Raw genomic sequence first — 21828 nt, forward strand, 5'->3', positions numbered from 1 at the left:
ACACACAAACAGGCTGTTATCAGATAGACACTGTTGTCCACAGGCACTAATACTCCGAGGCAGCTATTCATTCTATCACCTCAGTGTAGGGAACAGTTGTGGATTCAGGCAACGAGTGGTGTGGACGTGTGGACGTGCACTGAGGTGATGGACCGGTGTCTGGGGGGAGAGATGATTTGAAAGATGTTCAGCCAGCTCCTGCTATTTATGTCTATTTTCCTCAATGGATTGGGTTGCTGTAGGGCAGGGGTGTCAAACTCATTCCACAGAGGGCAGAGTGTCTGCAGGTTTTTAATTTTTCCTTTCAATTAAGACATAGACAACCAGCTGAGGGGAGTTCCTTACTAATTATTGCCCTTAATTAATCAATCAAGTACAAGGGTGGAATGACAACACATAGACACTTGGCACTCCGTGGAATGAGTTTGACACATGCTGTAAGGGATAGCAATTCATATTGATTATTGTATGAGCAACTGATTCCCCATTCTGTAAGAATTGGCTGGTATTCACTTGCGTCTCACCCCTAGTGTATTACACCCCTAGTGTACCCAGCATAATACCTCTTTCTCCTGTTCCTAAAAACCAGGGGTATTCAACTCTTACCCTATGTAGCCCGGAGCCTGCTGGTTTTCTGTTCTACCTGATCATTAATGGCACACACCTGGTGTCTCAGGTCTAATTCAGTCCCTGATTAGAGGGGAACAATGAAACAATGCAGTGGAACTGGCTTTGAGGTCCAGAGTTGAGTTTGAAGTCTATAAACCGTCTCTGCCACAGCTTTCTATTCCATATCTCTGCATCAGCAGTATCAAATACCCACATGTATAGTAGGGAATCCACCTGGGAGAGGCTACATTAGCGTCATGTCATTCCTGTGTTCTCTCTCTCTTCATGTTCTCCCTGGGGACTGTTCCTCTCCTGGAGGTTCCTCTCGTTCTTTTTTCTTTTCATTCTCATGGATAAAAACCTCCCACAGATACTGTATATCTTGAGCCATTCAGTACCGTCACATGCATGCAATAATATTGATTCTTGTGAATAGTCAGATTATTATAATAGTTTGACTTTAAACGTGTACATTCTTTGCAAGAAGAACGATTTCAGTAATAATCCTGTCTACATGGACGCAGAAAATCCCCAATCAAATGAACATTATTCAACCGCGCCCGTGTTATTTTTGAGAATGTCATTTGTTTTGTAGGTGAAAACTATGTCCAAGATGCATACTTTCAGTTTTTCCAAACACACTCACGCATAAGAGGGAGGTTTGCACTGCTGGTGCTGGCACATGTGCATATCAAATACACTGCTGGAACGCTGATTAAGCTTTTTACATGTCCTAATCATTTGAAAGATTGCCCAGAAAACGACATTTTAAATCGGCAGATTAAGCAGAGTAAGGTGTTTAAATGACTAATGCCATACTCGGCCTACTACCATAATAGGTTTATATTTAAATATTAGTGTGCATGTAAACATACTCACTGTGTTCGCTGTAATGTAAATGTACACTGTTAATATGAAGTGTTTTGTAACACGGAAACTAGTGGCAATAGCTGCCACCAACTCAAAGGAGACAAAATAGGAGTATTGAAACACATCATCCTGAGAGGTTTTGAAACATTACACGGTGTGTTGTGACACCACTTACAACTACCGGGAAAGGGTTAAAACACTATTTTGGTGTTTTAAATCCTGTCTAGAGTCTCTTCTTGAGTATTTTCATAGATTTATGTATCTGATCATTTGCCAGTTTAAACAATTTTGGCAGGGATTGTTGAACACAGTACTCATTCCAACAACAGCAACTTGAGGTTTTACAGCCAATTTTGTAGGATACTGTATTTTTTCTGGCACTATAATTTGGAATTGTGGGAATGGGTCGTCACATCATTGAACGTAATTTTGCCTGACGGTCTTGACATTGGTTCATCATGCTCCATTACACCTCACGGCACAACAAGCTGCTTAATACTAATATAGATTAATACTATTTTTTTCTTCAAACATGCATACAACATTTTATGAATGAATCATAAAGGCATTATTTTATTACCCACAATCCTCTAAAAACAGATTGGAAATGCAAGGTCATTAAAACTATTTAAATTCTATTCATTTACCAGATACTCATATCCAGAGCGACATACAGGAGCAATTACGGTTAAGTGCCTTGCTCAATGGCACAATGTCATAATTTTCACCTAATTTTCACACAGCAAAATGGCCTGTGTTACCTAGTGTTGATTTTTCAGTGTAACATTTCTAGTGTTGATTCTAGTGTTGGCGATAAAAAAACAGTTTTGTACCTAAACCACACCCCTCATTATCATATTTCCCAGCATGCTCTATTGCAGGTAAAAATAATTATACAAATGTAAAATATAAAAAATGTGTCAACTGATCCAATATGTTAATTGGACTAATTGCACCCGTTACTAAAATGGTTATTCCAATTTAAATGGTTTAGTTAGTTTCATAACTTAGTTTTAGGATAGGGAGCTGGGAATGAGGATGTTGGACCAGACTGCACGCATTGGACAGGCCTAAGGCTAGGGCAGTAAAATGGTGGACAGGAAAAAAGAAGGAAAGGGGAACATAGGATGTATTATGTGTAAATATGGAGTGGGGGATTACACCAGCCTTCTGGAAGATCTGGTGAAGGAGAATATGATGGACAAGAAATAAAAAAGGAGAAAAGTGGAACATGTTTTGAGTGAATGTGGAATGCGGGATGACAACTTTTGGAAGAGCTACAGAAGGAAATTGATAGTGACGAGAGTGAGGTTGAATTAACTGCGGTTGCAGGTGCAGCGATGACCACCGAGAAGCAGCTGAGTGTGGAGGGAAACGGTGTGGTGGGGAAGCAGCTGAGTGTAGAGGGAAACGGTGTGGTGGGGAAGCAGCTGAGTGTAGAGGGAAACGGTGTGGTGGGGAAGGAGCTGAGTGTAGAGGGAAACGGTGTGGTGGGGAAGCAGCTGAGTGTAGAGGGAAACGGTGTGGTGGGGAAGCAGCTGAGTGTAGAGGGAAACGGTGTGGTGGGGAAGGAGCTGAGTGTAGAGGGAAACGGTGTGGTGGGGAAGCAGCTGAGTGTAGAGGGAAACGGTGTGGTGGGGAAGGAGCTGAGTGTAGAGGGAAACGGTGTGGTGGGGAAGCAGCTGAGTGTAGAGGGAAACGGTGTGGTGGGGAAGGAGCTGAGTGTAGAGGGAAACGGTGTGGTGGGGAAGATTGGCATCAAGTACAAAAAGAGTAGCTCAGAGATGGAACCTGACGAGAGTGAAGATTAAGTACCTGCGGTGAGAACCACTGAGTTTGGCCATGATAAAGAAGAACCTGGTCCAGTAGGAGTGACATTTTGTGAGAAAGTGGACCCTTGACTTTAGGCAGATCCATTTGTGGTTCCAAGAAAGGAGTTGGGTGCAGTTGAATCAGTGAAGGTAACCTGTAGTGGACTTGGGATATTTGTTTGTGTCTCTTCTGATCAGTGGGAGCAGGCGCTCCGTGATCTGTTTCTTGCTCTTAGGAATAGGGCACCATTGAAATGAGTGATTTCTGGGGTAGTGCAAAGTGTGGAGATGGAGCAATTGAAGATTCCTGGTGTTTGTGACGCCGCTTTGTGTGACGCAGACCTGGTGAGGAGCGTTGTGAAAGTCACTGTCAGTCCTTTTTCAGTTTTGAGTCGGTCTCTACCCGACAAAGTCATGTTATGATATGTCAGTTATCCTGTTAGAGCTTTTGTGCCAAATCCACTGTGTTGTTTGAGGTGCCATGTTTATGTCGAGGTGAGTAGCAGATTTGTGCCAGCACAGAGGGCTTCAGTAAGGTTGCTTCAATAAGGATGGCTTCTTAGCGTTCATAGCAATGATTATCAAATGTACAGCAGAAATGGAACTTAAATCACAGAAAGTAGATGTTGTGGTGGTTGCTGCAGAGATGTATTTGGGTATACGAGATTTGACTTCAGAAAAGTTACAGGGCGTGTTGCGAGGTGGTGTCCACTCCTCCCAGGCCATTGGCATGGTGCAGGAGCAGATAGGGTCAAAGTAGTGGAATAGGGTAGTGGGTTTTTAATGAGTGTAGGTGGTGGTGTCTAGGTCAACATTTTACTTTCTTATAGGAACAGGACTAATGAAGAGAATTTAATGTAGGCAGGCTGTGACTGGCCTCACACTCCAGTACAGTAGGTGGCAGTGTATGCACCTAAAAGTTGGATGCGATCCGCCAACCAAATTCCAAAGAAGAATAAGAACTCGGTCTTAGGTCCTCCCAGGCTGCTGGCCTGGTATAGGATCAGAGCCAAAGTAGTTGAATAGTGATGAGGCTTTAATTGGTGTAGGATTAGTTGGTAGGGCAATTTTTTCATGAAGTGTAATGAATTTATACTACAGAATAGTAGGCCGATACACAACCAATAGAGTAGGTGGTGGCATGCACCTATAACATTTGTTTGCAGACAGACATAATACCGAAGAAGAATAACTTTGTTTAATTCTGAAAGGGGATACCTAGTCAAATTTAAGGGTTGGAGCATGGAATTTAACCCTGGTCTTTGGTGGGGAGAGAGGTGACATGTCTAAGGTGCATTATCGCTAGATCACGGGCTCTGCACAACTTCCAATCGTTTTTATTATATATACTGAACAAAAATATAAAATCAACATGTAAAGTGTTTCATGAGCTAAAATAAAACATCCCAGAAATGTCCATGCGCACAGAAGGCTTATTTCTTTCAAAGTTGGTGCACAAATGTATTTACATCCCTGTTAGCGAGCATTTCTCCTTTGCCAAGATAATCCATCCACCTGACAGGTGTGGCATATCATTAAGCTGATTAAACAGCATGATTATTACACACCTTGTGCTGGGGACAATAAAAGACCACAAAATGTTGTCACACAACACAATGCCACAGATTTCTCAAGTTTTGAGAGAGCGTGCAATTAGCATGATGATTGTAGGAATGTCCACCAGAGCTGTTGCCAGAGAATTGAATGTTCATTTCTCTGCCATAAGCCGGCTCCAACATCGTTTTAGAGAAATTGGCAGTACGTCCAACCGGCCTCACAACTGCAGATGACGTGTAACCACACCAGCCCAGGACCTCCACATCCAGCTTCTTCACCGCGGGATCATCTGAGACAAGCCACCTGGACAGCTAATGAAACTGTGGGTTTGCATAACCGAAGAATTTCTGCACAAACTGTCAGAAACCGTCTCAGGGAAGCTCATCTGCTTGCTCGTCGTCTTGACCTGACTGCAGTTTGGCGTCATAACCAACTTCAGTGGGCAAATGCTCATGTTCAATGGCCACTGGCATGCAGGAGAAGTGCTCTTCACATTTGAATCTCGGTTTCATCTATACAGGGCAGACAGCAAACAGTGGGTATGGCGTTGTGAACGTCGTGAACAGATTGCCCCATGGTGGCAGTGGGGTTATGGTATGAGCAGACATAAGCTATGGACAACGAACACAATTTTATTTTATCAATAGCAATTTGAATGCACAGAGATGCTGTGATGAGATAAGGAGGCCCATTGTCGTGCCATTCATCCACCACCATCACCTCAGGGCCTCCCGAGTGGCGCAGCGGTCTAAGGCACTGCAGAGCCTGGTTTGATTCCAGGCTGTATCACAACCGGCCGTGATTGGGATTCCCATAGGGGGGCGCGCAATTGGCCCAGCGTCGTCCGGGTTAGGGTTTGTCCAGGTTGTCATTGTAAATAATATTTTTTTCTACTTAAATAAAGGTTTAAAAAAAAATCCAGCATGTGCCTGAGTGGGTGTACTCCTCCTCATCTCCTTGGTGACTATAACACACCTTATGGAGAAAAAAAAAACAAATGAATTTCAGATGTGAACGCATGAACCTGCGATACCATGTGATCACATGTGATTTAATGTGATCACGTGACGGCATGTGAAGCAACATGAGAGAACATGAAAGTACACGTGATAACATGTGAGCACATATGAAAACACAATCTCCATCTCATATAAAATAAATGTGATAACACAAGCCGCAAAATGTGATACCATGACACTACACATGTGAAAACATTTGAGCACAAACCCAGGTGTCAAATGTAATTGACAATATTTTACTTTGAAAGGAATAATTGACATGAATTCAATTTAAACAGCCACGGTCCATGGAGGTTTTTGTCTAGTTGCCTTCAGAGACGGACAGTATTTCTGTTACATGTATTTGAAATATGTATTTCAACTACTTCTGAGTATTTTATAATTTGTATTACACTGGGCTGAACTTCACTCCAATGTATTTTGTAACAAGATACTTTTGAGAGCTGTAATTTGTATTTACAAAATACTTGTCTATACCCTTTTTTTATAGCATTTCACCATTTTGTGGCCCCCTTTCACCCTGCATTGTTATCAGAAGTCTGATGGCACTATGGTGTGATAAGTGTCTGCTAAATGAACAAAATATACTGTAAAGTTGATGTAATTGGAAAGCATGCTGAGTATTATTCTAATGAGCTCCACCCCGAAACAAGATTTTGTCTAGAAGGGATACAGCTTTGTGTCAAAATATACTTTTTGTAGCAAGTTAGGATACTTAACAAAGCAGGTCCGGAGAATTAGGTTAAACTGTATCCCATCTAGACATTACCTCAAAACAAGGCCAATAATAACTGCTTTGCAGTTCATTTGGTATGTTCATTTTCACATATACTTTTACATTTTGTCTTCATCTGCTGTCTTGTACTGTCTTTTCTTCCCAGTAGCCTACTTGGTGTGTGAACTGCTAACTGCTCATAACTTGCAGATGATTGTTGACACATCAAGCAGGATCAGGGGTAGATAAATTTGTGACTTGTTTTTGTAATCAGTGGCAGTTTTGGAAAGGGAGTGGTTTCTCCTCTCCTATGCAATCAGCAATTAGTACAGGGAGGTGTACTCTCCACCTCTGCTAGGCATTTAGCAATTAGTGTTAGTACTTCAGTCTCCTCTAGTTTCTCAGTAGCGGTCATGTCAGTCTCGTTGGCAAAAATAAGACTGTCGCTGAAAACAGAGACGGTTCTGTGGTGCGCTGCACCACTCTCTCACCTGAGTATCTTACCTAGTTATTTTCTGATCATCTCATTTTGCTGTTTTGTAGCTTTGGAAAACTATGCGTGTGTTTTCTATACCTGTTCGCTCCTCTCCCTGTGGGCTTTACAGATGCTCCACACCCCTTGGCTGCAACCATTCTAATTTAGTGTACTCTGCGTGCACAATCCATGTGGAATTCCGGGTTTCTGCCAGTGTTTGGAGCTGTCGATCTGCGGTCAAGAATAGCGATTGAATTTCCGCCTATGCTGCCCTTTTGTTCACATGAATGTTTGGTCCTGATGGAGACATGGATCACCTCAGAGAACACTGCTACTCTAGTTGCTCCCTCTGTATCTGATTACATTTTCTCTCATCGTCCAAGAGCATCTATTCATCGCACTGGTGGCACACTCCCTCTCTCACCTGTCCATCTGCTTATTTGAATTCCATGCTGTCACTTGTCCACTCAAGCTTAACATTGTTGTAATCTTTCGCCCCACCAGATGCCCTTGGAGCGATCCTTAATTAGCTTGATCCCTTGATATGATCATTCCCTGACGATAGCTCACTGCTCTTCGTACTTGGCGACTTCAACCTACTGACGTCTGCTTTTCATGCATTTCTTTCCAACTCTCTCTCCCCTCCTTGCTTCTTTTGAACTCAACCTTTTCCCAATACTCTACAACTCCTAAGGCAGGTATGGTGGAGGAATTACAAGATTGTTATAATACTGTTATTGCAACAGAATAGAGGGTTCTTATAACTATTGTGTCTGTGTGAACTGAAAGTGGGCCTCTGGGAGATTGAACACTGACAGTGGATGTTACGATGGATTGGTGGTAATGACTGCATTCCGTAGCATGATTAGTGTATTTACAGCAGATACTGTTTGCTGTGAATGATTTGTAACCTTGTGACCCATTCCATACATGTTTGTCATGAACATCCAGGAGGATGGACTTTGCTATAAAACGCTGTGGCTAAAACCAGCTGGTTGTGTTCTCAGTGATCACCTCCAGGGGTGATTACCGACCAGCTCATTACTGCAGTAATTAATCAAGTTTGATTGTTTTGAGGAAATAAGTGTCTGTCCTTTCGATTACAATAATTCCACCATTGGCAATTCGCTTTACTAGAGGCCTCATCTCACTGCAGGTCTCTGATCGCTACTTTGTTTCCTTTTCTGTCTTCAAAGTAAAAATAAAGAAAAACCCTTGAATGAGTAGGTGTCAACTTTTGACACCTCATTCAAGGACTAATTTATTTTTACGTTGTAGAATTATTATTATTATTATTATTTTTTCACCTTTATTTAACCAGGTAGGCAAATTGAGAACACGTTCTCATTTACAATTGCGACCTGGCCAAGATAAAGCAAAGCAGTTCGACACATACAACAACACATGGTTACACATGGAGTAGAACAAACATACAGTCAATAATACAGTGAAAAATAAGTCTATATGCAAGTGAGGTGAGATAAGGGCGGTGAAGGCAAACAAAATATATATTAAAAGGCCATGGTGGCGAAGTAAATACAATATAGCAAGTAAAAAAAACACTGGAATGGTTGGTTTGCAGTGGAAGAAAGTGCAAAGTAGAGATAGAAATAATGGGGTGCAAAGGAGCATAAATAAATGAATACAGTAGATAAAGAGGTAGTTGTTTGGGCTAAATTATAGATGGGCTATGTACAGGTGCAGTAATCTATGAGCTGCTCTGACAGCTGGTGCTTAAAGCTAGTGAGGGAGATAAGTGTTTCCAGTTTCAGAGATTTTTGTAGTTCGTTCCAGTCATTGGCAGCAGAGAACTGGAAGGAGAGGCGGCCAAAGGAAGAATTGGTTTTGGGGGTGACCAGAGAGATATACCTGCTGGAGCGCGTGCTACAGGTAGGTGCTGCTATGGTGACCAGTGAGCTGAGATAAGGAGTGAATAATAGTGAAGACATCACAAATAATTCCGTTTATGGGTCGATACATGGCCAGTTCCCCCTGAAATAACAAAATGTTTTACAATCAATCACTGTCACGTTCCTGACCTATTTCTGTTAGTTTGTTGTATGTGTTAGTTGGTCAGGACGTGAGTTTGGGTGGGCATTCTATGTTTTCTGTTTCTATGTTGGTTTATGGGTTGCCTGGTATGGCTCTTAATTAGAGGAAGGTGTTTGGCGTTCCTCTAATTGAGAGTCATATTTAGGTAGGTTGTTTCACAGTGTTCGTTGTGGGTGGTTGTCTCCTGTGTCAGTGTTTGTCGCACCATACGGGACTGTTCGGTTTGTTTGTTCATCGTCATTTTATGTGTAGGCTATTTTCCCTGTTCGTGCGTTCTTCGTGTTTATGTGAGTTCGTCGTCCAGGTCTGTCTACATCGTTTGTTGTTTTGTTAGTTTTAGTCAAGTTCGTGTTTTCGTGTTTTCTTTAATAAATTATGTGTTCACAACCCGCTGCGCCTTGGTTCCATCACTACTCCTCCTTTTCGGTTAAAGAGGAGGAGGACCACCGTTACAATCACTGATTTAAACATAATGGTAAAATCATATTGATCAAGCATATACTTAACACAACTCAACTTCAATCTACTGAAAAGAAATCTGCTATGATTAAAAAATACAGTGCATCTGAAAAGTATTCGCACCCCTTGACTTATTCCACATTTAGTTGCGTACCAGCCTTAAAGTTGATTAAATTACTTTTTCCTCTTCAATCTACACACAATGCCAAAGTGAAAACAGGTTTGTAGAAATAAAAAAGCAGAAACACTTTTTTACATAAGTATTCGGACCCTTTGAGACTTGAACTTGAGCTCAGGTGCATCCTGTTTCTACAACTTGATTGGAGTCCCTCTGGTAAATTCAATTGATTGGACATGACTTGGAAAGGCACACGTGTATATATAACGTCTCACAGTTGTCAGAGCAAAAAACCAAGCCATGAGGTCGAAGGAATTGTCCATAGAGCTCCGAGACAGAATTGTGTCAAGGCACAGATCTAGGGAAGGGTACCAAAACAATTCTGCAGCATTGAAGGTCCCCAGGAACACAGTGGCCTCCATCATTCTTAAATGGAAGAAGTATGGAACCACCAAGACTCGTCCTAGAGCTGGCCGCCAGGCCAAACTGAGCAATCGGGGGAGAAGGGCCTTGGTCAGGGAGGTGACCAAGAACCCGATGGTCCCTCTGACAGAGCTCTAGAGTTCCTCTGTGGAGATGGGAGAACCTTCCAGAAGGACAACCATCGCTGCAGCACTCCACCAATCAGGCCTTTATGGTAGAGTGGCCAGACGGAAGCCACTCCTTAGTAAAAGGCACATGACAGCCCACTTAGAGTTTGCCAAAATGCACCTAAAGGATTCTCAGACCACGAGGAAACATTCTCTGGTATGATGAAACAAAGATTGAGCTCTTTGGCCTGAATTCCAAGCGCCACGTCTGTAGGAAACCTAGCACCAACCCTACGGTGAAGCGTGGTGGTGGCAGCATCATGTTGTGGGGACTGTCAACTTGTCAGGAACAAGGGAAAGATGAACGGAGCAAATTACAGAGAGATCCTTGATGAAAACCGTAACAAAATGTAGAAAAAGTCATGGGGTCTGAGAACTTTCCAAATGCACTGTGTAAAGATAAATGGATAATGTTGATCAAGTATAACCTAACTCATCTTCAATCTACTGAAAAAGTAATCTGCTATAGCCAATTTATTGTTCCATTGGTCAGTGTGACCGCTAAGACATTTAAATATACCACGAGCATCATGGATTCAATGTATTGACAATGTAGGTGCATATGTAAACTGTACCCTTTGAAACATATTTACAAAGAAAACATTTCTAATTTCAACCATGTATTTGTTTTATAAGCTGTTGAATACCGAATTCGGGTGCCAAACGAATCTGTATCAGTAAACCTTGTAGATTTATGCTTGTGGTCTTGTGACCATTTTGAGAAATCATATGAAACTTCTCTGATTCATACTAGACACCTTAATAATCCATAACATATTACTTATTTGTTGATAAATACACATTTTCTAGAGCCTGTAAAATGCACATTTTGTTTTGGTATTGTGACTGATGGGATTAAATGGTTTAAATTAGGGCTAGTCTAGGATTAGGGTCATCATAAGTGATTATGAGTGGCTGTAACTGGAATACCATTAGTCACTAATGTCGTACAGTGTACATCCTCACGTCTGAGCACATTAGCACTTCAATATGCTTGTTCCCATTCACATCATATTCTGACCTTCTCAATGCTAATCCTGTATTCCTACTCAGTACCTGAGAGTCGCAGGTGTGCTTGTGTGTATTGTTGGGCTATCAGTGAGACCGGGACTAATGATGATTGAATTGAATAATGTATCCAGGCAGGACTGTGTCTCAGAGAGCCCTGTTTACCGCACATTACTATGTGAACAGGGGAACACACACACACACACACACACTATGCACACACACACTCTCATTAGCATTGGGTAATGAACATAAAACGAATACAATATAGACCTGAATAGGTAGACTAAATAAAGACATCAGGCCTTCTATCTGGGTCTATGCTAATAATTACATGCTAATTAAACAAACAAAATCTCATTGTGCAGCTCAGAACCTTTACATGTTTAAAAGGCAATGAGCAATATCACATTTTTATGTATGTATATAATGAGAAACCTTGAGTTAAACAATCTGCTTCTCAAATGGTACCCTATTCGCTAGTTCACTACTTTTGACCAGGGTCCAGTGTGCTCTGGTCAAAAGTAGTGTACTATATAGGGAATAGGGTGCCATTTCGGACGCACACAGAGACTGGCATTCTCTTTGACGTGAGGGTGTGCTAACGTTCCTCTCAGGGTGGCATCCCCTCCATGGCATCTTTATTCATGCCAGGATAATCAACCAGTTTGATAGGAATAAATAATCATGAATAATGACTTGAAATTGGGGGACTTGGAACTAGGGAACTAATCTACATAAGTGAAACACACTCACACACAGTTGCACACACAACTCCCTCCCCTCCACAAACACACCATTTGCATACACAATGACATTAACCATGTGTGAAACTGCATAGGAGCTGTCCTAATGGGTTATAATAACAGGTCTATGTGGAACAGCTGACCCTTCTGCCCCACGTCTTTGACCCATCATCATTATGTCCCTTCTTAAATACACCACTTGTTAAATAAATAAATACAGAAAGAGAGAGAGATGGAGAAATGGAGGGTGCTGATGGGGCAAGACAGAAAGAGAGAGGAATGAAAGAGAGATAGTAAAGGGAAAAGAGGCTGACAGACTGGCATCCAGAATGAGAGATGAGGGCCATCCCTGGCCTGTCAGAGGCGATTTCAACACAAATCTGTCACTAACTGCTCCTCGCAGACCAGAGCTATACACAGATACACAGACCAGAGCTATACACAGATACACAGACTAGAGCTATACCCAGATACACAGACTAGAGCTATACACAGACCAGAGCTATATACAGACCAGAGCTATACACAGACCAGAGCTATACACAGACCAGAGCTATACACAGACCAGAGCTATACACAGATACACAGACCAGAGCTATACGCAGAAACACAGACCAGATCTATACGCAGATCAGAGCTAAACACAGACCAGAGCTATACACAGACCAGAGCTATACACAGACGAGAGCTATACACAGATACACAGACCAGAGCTATACACAGACCAGAGCTATACACAGACCAGAGCTATACACAGATACACAGACCAGAGCTATACACAGATACAGACCAGAGCTATACACAGACTAGAGCTATACACAGACTAGAGCTATACACAGATACACAGACCAGAGCTATACACAGACCAGAGCGATATACAGACCAGAGCTATACACAGATCAGAGCTATACACTGATCAGAGCTATACACAGACCAGAGCTATACACAGACCAGAGCTATACAAAGACCAGAGCGATATACAGACCAGAGCTATACACAGATACACAGAGCGAGGGAGAAGTCTGTGAAAGAGTTGCATGTTAACGCGAGGCACACTATACAGCTTCAGTCAGTCATACTCAAGTCTATGATTGAGTGCCAAGGTAAATTGCTTCAATGGAATTTGAATTGAACTGCTATTGAATTGAATTGACACTTGTGCTACATGTCATAGACCAATACATTTGACATATGGCTCTTAGGCTACATGAACAAACCCCTGGTGGATAGGCCAGTGGTACTTTCTCCAGTACTGTAGAGGCAGAATCACAGTGACAGGTTGGTTTTGCTCAGCTTTCCTCTATATTACTTTAACACAGACCTTCGTCGTCCTCAGATGGAAGTTTACCTCCCGTGGGAGCGCTACGCACACAGTAACACATTTAAAAAGCAGCCAAATCTTTGCCTTAACTCAATTTACCCCCTTGCAGTATGTTGGTGGGAATCTGATAGCTGCCAGAACTGTGGTAAGCTAATGCATATCAACTAAAGGGACACCTCCAGTCTCCCCGGTGCCACCAACACCGGGCTATACACACAAACAAACCTAGAATATAAGGTCTGATGTAAAGGAGAGGAGAGGAATAAAATGGAAGGGGAAGGGGAGGAGAGATAAATCTGTTTATTGTGGATCCTGTATCAGAACAACACAAGAGACTCATCGCCACCTGTCTGTTGGTTCTAATAGGGCTCAGGTGTGTCTTCTCTCTTCATATTACAACCAGGATGTTCACATTCAGATGAGAGGCCAGTGTATTAAACAGGCCAGGTCGCTATTAATCATTCTAAAAGGAGTTGCTTGCTGAGTACATTCTGCTATTCTATTCAACTCTATTCTAGGCTTGTGTGTTCTGTTAGTTTATTTCTGCTGATCTGTAAAGGTTCAGGTGTGCTCCTGCGTAGCCACGTTTTTGAATGGGAATCATTTTCAAACAGACAACATTTCTTTTGGAGAAATACATCTCTGTTGTGACAGGCGAGTCAAACGTCATGCTCACTCAGACTGAATAGTAAAAGAGACCGCATCGGGACCAAACCCGATTACTTGCATGGAAAGGGGGGGTACACAGTCAGTTGTACGACTGAATGCCTTCAACTGAAATGTGTCTTCCACATTTAACCCAACCCCTCTGAATCAGAGACGTGCGGGGGGCTGCCTTAATTGACATCCACGTCTTCGGCGCCCAGGGAACAGTGGGTTAACTTCCTTGCTCAGGGGCAGAGTGACAGATTTTTACATGGTCTTCTCGGGGATTCTATACAGAAACCTTTCGGCTACTGGCCAAATGCTCCTACCCGCCAGGCGTCTGGGCTGCTGTTTGTTCAATCGCCTGTGAAATCCACCCAACGTGCTATGTGTGTGTGTGTACCCAACCTCCGGATTAACAGTCTGCCGGTACATGTCTTTATGGGTGTTATTTTGCTTCTGATATTGTGGAAAGTCATCCGACAGCCTGAGTACCCCCGAAGTGGTTGCAAGCCAGAGAGAGACAGAGCAGGGTTGGTGACCACAGCAGAGGTAGAAATAAACCCTGACACTGATGTTGTGGATGAGAATGCCATTCATAAAGCTTATACCTCGGGCTCTCAGACCCTGGCAGACTGGCTGGCAAAGGAAGAGAGAAGAGGTGTTTTTCTCTCTGACACCATAGGGCTACCCTTCCTTCCTCCCTCTTCCCCCAGCTAATCATCTCAACATGCGAAACACACATCAGTCACAGTCAGTGTGCTTCACAGCAGGGGGGAGGGGGATCTTCCTTCTCAGCTGGTGGTTATAAGAAAGAAATACCAGGCTGTGCTATGAGAGAGATAGAGCTTTTGATCTGTATTCATCTGTTTACTCTACTCTGTATTTATTTACTTTAGATAGTCTTCCTGGGTTCAAAAACATTAAAACACTTATATTAAATATAAAACAAAAGATAAAACCGTACATCATATAACACTGTCACCACCCCCACATATCCACAACACAAAATGATACCACTATACAACAATATTACAGTGTACGTGTGTGTAGTGTGCGTATACGAGTGTGTGTGTCTCTTCACAGTCGCCGTTGTTCCACGAGGTGTATATTTATCTGTTTTTTAAGTCTGATTCTACTGCTTGCATCATTTACCTGATGTGGACAGAGTTCCATGTAGTCATGGCCCTACGGTGCTTTGCAAAAGTATTCATCCCCCTTGGCGTTTTTCCTATTTTGTTGCATTACAATTGATATGGATTTTGGGGGTATGAATAATGGACATACACAAAATAGTAACAAATTGGTGAAGTGAAATGGAAAAAATAACTTGTTTAAAAAATTGCGCACAAAAAAAAGGTGGTGTGTGCATATGTATTCACCCCCTTTGCTAAGAAGCCCCTAAATAAGATCTGGTGCAACCAATTACCTTCAGAAGTCACATAATTAGATAGAATGCACACAGGTGGACTTTATTTAAGTGTCACATGATCTGTCACATGATCTGAGCGTATATACACCTGTTCTGAAAGGCCCCAGAGTCTGCAACACCACTAAGCAAGGGGCACCACCAAGCAATCGGCACCATGAAGACCAAGGAGCTCTCCAAACAGGTCAGGGACAAAGTTGTGAAGAAGAACAAATCAGGGCTGGGTTACAAAAAAATATCAGAAACTTTGAACATCCCACAGAGCACCATTAAATCCATTATTAAAAATGTAAAGAATTTGGAACCACAACAAACTCTCACGTGAACGCGCATGGTCAGCTCATGGCAGACCTTACTCAATCACCTCTTATTCGGCCCCCCTTCTCAGTAGAAGCATCAAACAAGGTTCTAAAGACCGTTGGCATCTAGTGGAAGCCTTAGGAAGTGCAACATGACCAATATCCCAATGTATCTTCAATAGGGAATGAGTTGAAAACGACCTACCTCAGATGTCCCACTTCCTGGTTGGATTTTTTTCTCTGGTTTTTGCCTACAATATGATTTCTGTTATACTCACAGACATCATTCAAACAGTTTAACCTGTTGGGGATGGGGGCGCTGTTTAGACTATTTATGCTAATTTGGCTAATTTTTGAAACGGCTTCCCACAAAATCCTTGATCGTACAATATGCATATTATTATTATTATTGGATAGAAAACAGTCTATAGTTTCTATAGGAGTTGAAATTTTGTCTCTAAGTGGAACAGAGCCCATTCTACAGCAATTTCCCTGACATGGAGTCAGATTTGAGAAATGTTGGCCACTCTTCTGAAGTCAGTTAAAAGGGCACTGTCATTGCTATGACTATACGGACACTTCTTACGTCTTCCCCTGGATGCCTTTACGTGATGACGATTCCAATGGGGTCGATTGCGCGTTCACAGGCCCTATAAATCAAAAAACCCTGTAGCTAGCAAGTCTTTCCTTGCTGCGTAACGCGCGTGCTGGACACCGACCCGCTCCTGTTCCAAGCGTTAGTTTAGCCTGTTATATTTCTCCGGTCATCTTTTCACTCGTTATAGGAGTTAAAAACATCATAAGGTAGTTAATTTAAAGCGTTTTATAGCAATTTATATCCGTTTAGTGCGATTTTGGGACATTTATTTTTGCAACGATGTGAAAAGTTGGGCACGCTTTTCAGTTCATCCCGAACACAGTTGACATTTCCACATGGCAAGAGGACAGCTTTCCACCAAAAGACGATTTCTCCCAAGAAAGGATCCTTTGCCCAAGATACTGATGGAAGAACAGCTCAAGGTAGGACATTTTTATTATGATAAATCGTGTTTCTGTCGAAACATTTTAGTGGCTTAGGACGCCATGTTTTTTGACGTAGCTTCGCTTGGCGCAAACAGTATTGAAAAGTAAGGATAAATTAAAAAATGTAATAACGCAATTGTATTAAACCTGTTGGGGATGGGGGCGCTGTTTAGACTATTTATGCTAATGTGGCTAATTTTTTAAACGGCTTCCCACAAAATCCTTGATCGTACAATATGCATATTATTATTATTATTGGATAGAAAACAGTCTATAGTTTCTATAGGAGTTGAAATTTTGTCTCTAAGTGGAACAGAGCCCATTCTACAGCAATTTCCCTGACATGGAGTCAGATTTGAGAAACGTTGGCCACTTTTCTGAAGTCATTTAAAAGGGCTCTGTCGTTGCTATGACTATACGGACACTTCTTACGTCTTCCCCTGGATGCCTTTACGTGATGACGATTCCAACGGGCTCGATTGCTCGTTCACAGGCCCTACAAATGAAAAAAACCTTTAGCTAGCAAGTCTTTTCTTGCTGCGTAACGCGCGTGGAAGACACCGACCCTCTCCTGTTCCAAGCGTTAGTTTAGCCTGTTATATTTCTCCGGTCATCTTTTCACTCGTTATAGGAGTTACAAACATCACAAAGTAGTTAATTTAAAGCGTTTTATAGCAATTTATATCCGTTTAGTGCGATTTTGGGACATTTATTTTTGCAACGATGTGAAAAGTTGGGCACGCTTTTCAGTTCATCCCGAACGTAGTTGACATTTCCACATGGCAAGAGGACAGCTTTCCACCAAAAGACGATTTCTCCCAAGAAAGGATCCTTTGCCCAAGATACTGATGGAAGAACAGCTCAAGGTAGGACATTTTTATTATGATAAATCGTGTTTCTGTCGAAACATTTTAGTGGCTTAGGACGCCATGTTTTTTGACGTAGCTTCGCTTGGCGCAAACTGTATTGAAAAGTAAGGATAAATTAAAAAATGTAATAACGCAATTGTATTAAGAATTAAATTGTCTATCAATCCCTGTCCACCCTATATTTTTTAGTCACGTTTATGAGTATTTATGTATAAGAGTAGATCACTGTCTAAGTGGCGCAAGGACGTTTTCTTTACCAGCTTGTCTACATTTCACATTGTCTAACCATGATTTTGGTGGCTAAATATAAACATTTTCGATCAAACTGTATATGCATGTTGTAATGTGATGTTACAGGAGTGTCATCGGAAGAATTCTGAGAAGGTTAGTGAAAAAATTAATATCTTTTGGCGATGTTGACTTTTATCGCTCACTTTGGCTAGAATCAATGCTGGGCTGCTAATTGCTATGTGCTAAGCTAATATAACGATTTATTGTGTTTTCGCTGTAAGACACTTAGAAAATCTGAAATATTGTCTGTATTCACAGGATCTGTGTCTTTCGATTCGTGTATGCTGTGTATTTTTACGAAATGTTTGATGATTAGTAGTTAGGTAAACACGTTGCTCATTGTAATTATTCTAGTCCATTTGTGACGGTGGGTGCAATTGTAAACTATGCCATCTACCTGAAATATGCACTTTTTTCTAACAAAACCTATCCCATACCATAAATATGTTATCAGACTGTCATCTAATGAGTTTTTTTGTTGGTTAGGGGCTATAAATATCTTAGTTTAGCCGAATTGGTGATGGCTACTGGTGTTGGTGGACAAATAAAAGATGGTGGATTATGCTAATGTGTTTTTAGGTAATAGATGTACATCTTTACATATTGTGTCTTCCCTGTAAAACATTTTAAAAATCGGAAATGTTGACTGGATTCACAAGATCTGTGTCTTTCATTAGCTGTATTGGACTTTAATGTGTGAAAGTAAAATATTTAAAAAATATATTTTTTTTTAATTTCGCGGCACTGGTTTTTCAGTGGGGGGGGGGGGGGGGGGGGGGGGGGGGGGCCGCTAGCGCCACGCTGATCCTAGACAGGTTAAGAAACTTCAGAGTGTTTTCTATCCAAATATACTAATAATATGCATATATTAGCAACTGGGACTGAGTAGCAGGCAGTTTTCTCTGGGCACCTTATTCATCCAAGCTACTCAATACTGCCTCCAGCCATAAGAAGTTAATGTAATGGACGTACACAAAATAGTCCAAATTGGTGAAGTGAAATGAAAGAATTTACTTTTTTCAAAAATATAAAAATAACAAAATAATGGAAAAGTGGTGTGTGGATATGTATTCACCCCCATTGATATGAAGCCCCTAAATAAGATCTGGTGCAATCAATTACCATCAGAAGTCACATAATTAGTTAACTAAAGTCCACCTGTGTGCAATCTAAGTGTCACATGATCTGTCACGTGATCTCAGAACATATACACCTGTTCTGAAAGGCCCCAGAGTCTGCAACACCTTTAAGCAGGGGGCACCACCAAGCAAGGAGGAAAAGCATGAAGACCAAGGAGCTCTCCAAATAAGTTGTGGAGAAGTACAGATCAGGGTTGGGTTATAGAAAAATATCAGAAACTTTGACAATCCCCGGAAGACATTAAATCCATTGTTAAAAAATTGAAAGAATATGGCACCACAACAAACCTGCCAAGAGAGGGCCGTCCACCAAAACTCAAGGACCAGGCATGGATGGCATTAATCAGAGAGGCAACAAAGAGAGCAAAGATAACCCTGAAGGAGCTGCAAAGCTCCTTCAGTATCTGTCCATAGGACCACTTTAAGCCACACTCTCCACAGAGCTGGGCTTTACGGAAGAGTGGCCAGAAAGGGACTGGGAAACTAGTCAGAATTGAATGAATAATGGATGGTGCTAAATACAGGGAAATTCTTGAGGAAACTTGTTTCAGTCATCCAGAGATTTGAGACTGGGACGGAGGTTCACCTTCCAGCAGGACAATGACCCTAAGCGTACTGCTAAAGCAACACTCGAGTGGTTTAAGGGGAAACATTAAATTGTCTTGGAATGACCTAGTCAAAGCCCAGACGTCAATCCAATTGAGAATCTGTCGTATGACTTAACTTCTCTGGGGCAGTTCCCACCGGCCAATAGCCAGGGAAAATACAGCGCGCCATATTCAAATAACATGATATAAAAATCAAACTTTCATTAAATCACACATGTAAGATACCAAATTAAAGCTACACTCGCTGTGAATCCAGCCAACATGTCAGATTTCAAAAAGGCCTTTCGGCGAAAGCATAAGATGCTATTATCTGATGATAGCACAACAGTAAACAAATAGAGTAGCATAATTCAACACTGCAAGCACGACACAAAACGCAGAAATAAAATATAAATCATGCCTTACCTTTCACTAAATTCTTTTGGTGGCACTCCAATATGTCCCATAAACATCACAAATGGTCCTTTTGTTCGATTAATTCCATCGATATATATCCAAATGTCAATTTATTTGCACCGTTTCATCCAGAAAAACACAGCTTTCAACGTTCGCCATGTCACTACAAAATATATCAAAAGTTACATGTAAACTTTACCAAAACATTTCAAACTCCTTTTGTAATACAACGTTAGGTATTTTTAAACGTTAATAATCGATCAATTTGAAGACGGGATGATCTGTGTTCAATACAAAAAGAAGACAAACTGACACAACTTTTTTCGTAACGTGCCTCTCTCAAAAAAATTTACTTCATGTGACCCTCATTTACGAAAGCCCTATTTCTTCACTACACAAAGGAATAACCTCAACCGATTTTCAAGGACTGGTGACATCCAGTGGAAGCGGTAGGAACTGCAAGCAAGTCCATTAGAAATCTCGTGTCTCTAAGAAAACGAATTGAAAAGACAGTGACATCAAAAAAATACAAATTCTGAATGGTTTGTCCTCAGGGTTTTTCCTGCTACATAAGTTCTGTTATTCTCACAGACATGATTCAAACAGTTTTAGAAACTTCAGAGTGTCTTCTATGCAAATCCACTAATAATATGCATATTTTATATTCTGGGGATGAGTAGCAAGCAGTTGAATTTTGGCATGCTATTTTTCTGAAAGTGAAAATGCTGCCCCCTGCCCTAAAGAAGTTAAAGATTGCTGTACACCAGCAGAACCCATCCAAATTGAAGGAGCTGGAGCAGTTTTGCCTTGAAGAATGGGCAAAAATCCCAGTGGCTACATGTGCCAAGCTTATAGAGATATATCCCAAGAGACTTGCAGCTGTATTTGCTGCAAAAGGTGGCTCTACAAGTATTGACTTTGGGGGGTGAATAGTTATGCACGCTCAAGTTTTCAGTTTTTTTGTCTTATTTCTTGTTTCTTTCAAAAAAGAAAATATATATATATTGCATCTTCAAAGTGGTAGGCATGTTGTGTAAATTAAATGATATAAACCCCCCAAAGATCACTTTTAATTCCAGGTTATAACAAAATAGGAAAAATGCCAAGGGGGGTGAATACTTTTGCAAGCCACTGTATTTCATTTTCAAAAACATAAAGTGAGCGATTGTAATCTGAATAAAGGCCAAAATAATATTTATGAAGGCCAAAATATTTATGTTTTTTTCAAACCCTCCCTAACCCGAACGACATTGCGGGCAGCCCTATGGGATTCCCAATCACGGCCGGTTGAGATACAGCCAACCTAACTAAGAAATACATTTGGTGATACAATTCTCCCCCTACCTTCCTTGGCAAGAGCCTATTGTCCTACTAATAACCCATAATGGTACTGTACAACGTGACCAGTCGGGAGTGGCCTACAGCAGTACAGTAAGAGCAAAAATCAACCTAACATTTCCACACCCTAATTGTAGTCTAACAAATAACCAAACGGAGATTTAGTGAAGACCAGTCCCCATGCTGGTCTCAGAGCAGCGCTGTCTTGACCTCTGAATGCTGTCTAATCCATTAATTTTGAAAGAGTATTTTCCAGTAAGCAACAATTTGTTTACCTTCATTAGCCTACTTTATTCCAATATTTCTGTCATTCAGCGATATGTATTCCCATAGTAATTTGTTATGGATCCAAAACAAAATAAAGACCTGCATTTTGAAGGAGTATTTTTATCACTATTTTATTAACGAAAGCATAAAGATGCTGATGAAGAAATACAGTAC

The sequence above is a fragment of the Salvelinus fontinalis genome, chromosome 39 (genome assembly GCF_029448725.1).
Source record: "Salvelinus fontinalis isolate EN_2023a chromosome 39, ASM2944872v1, whole genome shotgun sequence".
NCBI classification, from domain to species: domain Eukaryota; kingdom Metazoa; phylum Chordata; class Actinopteri; order Salmoniformes; family Salmonidae; genus Salvelinus; species Salvelinus fontinalis.